Here is a 5,570-nt window from a genome sequence, read left to right on the forward strand (position 1 = left end):
GGTTCTTTGTTATCGGGTTATCATTAGGTGTTTCTTCATCTTCCCCACACTTAGGCATTTTTATTGGTTCAACAGTTTTGGTTGGTGGAGATCTAAACTTTTGGTTCACAAAGGTGACCGATTTGTCACCATCCCTAAGTGTCATTCTACATTCTCTTACATCAATGAATGCTTCGGTGGTTGCTAAAAATGGGCGACCTAAAATTAGAGGAATATCAAGGTCTTCCTCCATATTAATAACTATGAAGTTTGCAACAAAGGTCAAACTTCTCACTTTAACAAGTAATTTATTGGCTATTCCAACCGGGTGTTTAATGGTTTGATCAAATAATTGAACACCTATTCTGGTTGGTCTTAATTTACCCACACCTAATCTGTTGTATAAGGAAAGAGGCATAACATTTGCACTTGCTCCTAAATATGCGAGCCCATTATACATAGCACCATCATTAAGCAAGCAAGAAATGATAAATTCACCTGGGTCTCCTACTTTAGTAAGTAGAGTTGGTTTATTAACCTTTTTCGGGTGATCTTTTCTTGGTTCTTTCACTTCTACTTGAACTTCTTGTTCACATTTTTCTTCGTTTCTTGGAATGGGAGGTTTGTATAGGAATTCTTCTTCATCACTCCAATTTGAAGCTTCCCCGTCTTCCAATTTTGGTTTTTCATATGTTGTTGATAACATATTTATGTTTTCATTCTGAGGGTTTTCTTGGTTGGTGAAATTATGATTGACTTCATTGTCAACTTCCATCGGACCATGTATGTAATGTTTAACTCGGTGACCATTAACTTTAAATTCAATTCCATTTAAATTTATTAACTCTATTGTTCCGTATGGGAAAACTCTTTTGACTATGAATGATCCAAACCATCTTGATTTCAATTTTCCAGGAAATAGCTTGAATCTTGAATTGAAAAGAAGAACTCTGTCTCCTTCTTTAAATTCTTTTGAACTTCTGATTCTTTTATCATGCCATTTCTTCGTTCTTTCTTTATAGATTAATGAAGTTTCATATGCTTCATGTCTTAATTCTTCTAATTCGTTTAATTGACTTAACCGTAGACGTCCGGCTTCATGCAAATCAAGATTACATGTCTTCAAATCCCAAAATGCTTTGTGCTCAATTTCTACTGGAAGGTGACATGCTTTTCCGTAAACGAGTTTAAAAGGTGTGGTTCCAATTGGAGTTTTGTAGGCTGTTCTAAAAGCCTAGAGTGCATCCTCTAATTTCATGGACCATTCCTTCAGATTTGATCCTACGGTTTTCTCTAAAATACGTTTTAAAGCTCGGTTGGTATTTTCAACTTGTCCACTTGTTTGTGGATGATAAGCGGTTGAGATTTTATGAGTTACTCCATATCTTTTGAGAACTTTCTCAGTTGATTATTACAAAAATGAGTACCCCGATCACTTATTAAAGCTTTTGGTGTTCCAAACCTTGCAAAAAGATGTTTTAAGAAGTTGACTACAACTCGTGCATCGTTAGTTGGGAGAGATTGTGCTTCTGCCTATTTAGATACATAATCAATGGCAACGAGAATGTAGAGATTATTATGAGATTTTAGAAATGGACCCATAAAGTCAATACCCCAAAAGTCAAATACTTCACATACTTGAATGACATTTTGTGGCATTTCATCACGTTGACTTATTTTTCCGGCCCTTTGACAAGCATCACAGTATCTACAAAGAAGGTGTGCATTTTTGAAAATTGTAGGCCAATAAAATCCAGCGTCATAAACTTTTCTTGCTGTGAGTTGAGGCCCATAATGCCCTCCTGTTGGTCCTGTGTGACAATGGTTTAAGATTTGACTAGCTTCTTCTCCAAATACACATCGGCGTATTATTCCATCGGGACAACTTTTAAACAAATGTGGATCTTCCCAGAAATAGTGTTTTATATCACTAAAGAATTTCTTTCGTTTTTGGTACGACAACCCTTTTTCAAGGAATCCACATACTAAGTAGTTTGCATAGTCTGCAAACCATGGAATTTCATTATAATCGATCTTCAAAAGATATTCATCGGGAAAGTTATCTTGTATAGCCGTTTCATTTAGAACTTCTAATTCGGGATTTTCAAGACGAGAAAGATGATCAGCGGCGAGATTTTCTGCTCCCTTTTTATCTCGGATTTCAATATCAAACACTTGGCATCTTGTTTTGAAAATAGGTATCTAAGAGCAGAATGGTCGGTATAGACCACCGTTTTTGCTAGAACGAGATATGAACGAAATTTGTCAAAAGCAAAGACAGTAGCAAGGAGTTCTTTTTCAGTAGTTGTGTAATTCGTTTGTGCTCCTTGTAACGTCTTACTAGCGTAATAAATAGGTTGAAATTATTTTTCAATCCCTTGTCCTAAAACGGCTCCAATTGCAAAATCACTTGCATCGCACATGAGTTCAAATGGTAGATTCCAATTTGAAGTTATCATGATCGGTGCATTAGTGAGTTTTTCTTTAAGAATATTAAAAGATTTGATGCATTCATCTGAAAAGATGAATGTAGCATCCTTTTCTAAGAGTTTATCCATAGGAGTGGCAATTTTAGAAAAATCTTTTATGAAACGTCGGTAAAAACCGGCATGCCCTAGAAAACTCCTAACTCCTCTAACATTGGTGGGATGTGGAAGTTTAGCAATTACATCTACTTTAGCTCTATCCACTTCAATTCCTTCCTTTGAAATTTTATGACCAAGAACGATGCATTCTTTAACCATGAAATGGCATTTCTCCCAATTAAGAACTAGATTTGATTGCTCTCATCTAATAAGCATTCGTTCAAGATTAACTAGACATGATTCAAATGTATCACCGAAGACTGAGAAGTCATCCATGAATACTTCCATGCATTCTTCTATCATGTCGTGAAAAATCGCCATCATGCACCTTTGAAAGGTTGCATTGGCGTTGCAAAGTCCAAATGGCATGTGTTTGTAAGCAAAAGTACCATAAGGGCACGAGAATGTGGTTTTATCTTGGTCCTCGGGTGCGATTGGAATTTGAAAGTATCCGGAAAAACCGTCAAGAAAACAATAGTAACTATTCCCGGCTAATCTTTCCAACATTTGATCAATGAAAGGTAAGGGAAAGTGATCTTTTTTGGTGGCGTCATTTAATTTTCTATAATCAATACATACACGCCATCCTGTTACAGTCCTAGTAGGAATAAGCTCATCTTTTTCATTTTTGATGACAGTCATGCCACCCTTCTTAGGTACGCATTGAACTGGGCTTACCCATGGACTATCAGAGATTGGATAAATTAAGCCTGCATATAGCAGTTTAATAATTTATTTCTTAACAACATCTTGCCTATTAGGACTTAGTCTTTGTTGGCGTTGCACATAGGTTTTATGACCTTCTTCCATAAGGATTTTATGTGTGTAATACGAAGGACTTATGCCTTTAATGTCATGAATCTTCCATGCAATAGCTGGTTTATGAACTTTTAGCACAAAAATGAGTTGAGATTTTTCATTTTCAGTAAGAGAAGACGATATTATTATAGGTAATTCAGATTCACCATGTAAATAAGCATATTCCAAATGGTTTGGAAGTGGCTTTAACTCTAATGTCGGTGGTTCTTCTATCGATGATTTGTATCGATATCTGTCTTCATCTTTTAGCATTTGAAGTTCTTCTGTTGTTGGTTCATAATCATTAGCCATGAGTGTAGCTAACATTTCAGCTTCATCAATTGGTTCAGTTCCTTCTCCTAAAGAATATTCTCCTGTTCCTTGTAATTCTGGAAATTCTTCTAACAATTCTACATGTGAATCTATAGTTTGAATATAATAACCTGTATCATCTGCAGATTGCGGTTGTTGCATGGCTCTATCAACAGAAAAGGTAACACTCTCGTCCTCTATACTTAGGGTCAGTTTTTTACCGAACACGTCTATTATTGCTTTAGCCGTGTTTAAGAATGGTCTTCCTAATATAAGAGGAACTCGAGAATCTTCTTCCATGTCCAGAATAACAAAGTCTACTGGAAATACTAAAGTACCAACTTTAACTAGCATGTTCTCCATTATCCCTCTGGGATATTTTACTGATCGATCGGCTAGTTGTATATGCTTATTCTTGTTGGTTTCAATTCTCCGAGGTCTAGTTTAGCATATAGTGAATATGGCATTAAATTTATACTAGCACCTAAGTCTGCCAATGCTTCTATTGAACTAAGACTACCCAGAAAACATGGAATTGTGAAACTTCCTGGATCTGAGAGTTTTTCTGGTAGTTTATTCAACAGCACTGCAGAACAATTTGCATTCATTGTAACAGCCGAGAGTTCTTCCATTTTCTTTCTATTTGTGATTAGATCTTTCAGAAATTTAGCATATCTAGGCATTCTTGAAATCACATCAATAAAAGGAAGATTGACATTTATTTGTTTAAACATATCCAAGAATTTGGATTGCTCGGCTTCAAATCTTTCTTTTCTCATTTTTCTCGGGTAAGGAAGTGGGGGTTGGTATGGTTTAACATAAGGTTTAGCTTTAACTGTGTTATCTTCATTAACCTTTTCAACTACCGGTTCTGTTTCCTTATCTTGCTCAGATTGTGGTTCTTGTGGAGTAGGATTAGAGTCATTAGAAATTACAGGTATTTCAGGTGGTTTAAGTGTAATACCACTTCTCGTGGTAATGGCTTTAGCTGTTTCATCCCGGGGGTTAGCATTTGTATCGCTAGGTATACTCCCTGGTTTTCTTTCACCTATCAACCTTGCTAGCTTGCTCACTTCTTGTTCCAGATTTTGAATAGAAGCTTGTTTATTTCTAAATGCTTGAGCATTTTGTTCATTAGTTTGTTTCTGAGATGTGAAAAACTGCGTTTGAGATTAAACTAGCTTCGACATCATATCTTCTAAATTTGGATTTTTATCATCGGTTTGTGGTGGTTTAATTAGTAAAATAGGTCTTTGCTGATTGTAAGTATTATTAGATACTTGTTGATTTCTAGGACCTTGTTGGTTGTTGTATGGAATATTTCAGTTATAATTCTGATTTTGATTGTAGTTTGGTCTTGGCGGTTGATAATTACTTTGATAATTATTTCTAGGCCTTTGGTTTATGTATGAAATATTCTCTCTTTGTTCCATTGTTTGTTCAATACTGAGACAATCTTTTGTCAAATGTGGTCCTCCACACTGCTCACAACTAATTCGTATTGCGTGAATATCTTTAGTCATCTTTTCCATTCGTCTCTCGAAAGCAACTAACTTTGTGGAAATGAAATCAAAGTCATGACTAGAATCGGCTCTAGCCGCTTTAGATGATCTAACGATGTCTTTTTCTTGATTCCACTCATGTGAGTGGGAAGCAGTGTTATCAATAATTTTGTAAGCTTCAGTTGCGGTTTTCTTCATAATGGAACCACCAGCTGCTATGTCGATGTCTTTTCGTGTAGTGATGTTGCATCCTTGGTAGAATATTTGTACTATTTGATAAATGTCTAAACCATGTTGAGGACATCCTCTCAACTGAAATGTCCCGTTCTTATTGATTAAAAACGTTCCATATTAATTGATTTCGTTGCGAGGTTTTGACCTCTATATGAGACGT

Source organism: Rutidosis leptorrhynchoides, chromosome 3, assembly GCF_046630445.1.
Source record: "Rutidosis leptorrhynchoides isolate AG116_Rl617_1_P2 chromosome 3, CSIRO_AGI_Rlap_v1, whole genome shotgun sequence".
Lineage (NCBI taxonomy): Eukaryota > Viridiplantae > Streptophyta > Magnoliopsida > Asterales > Asteraceae > Rutidosis > Rutidosis leptorrhynchoides.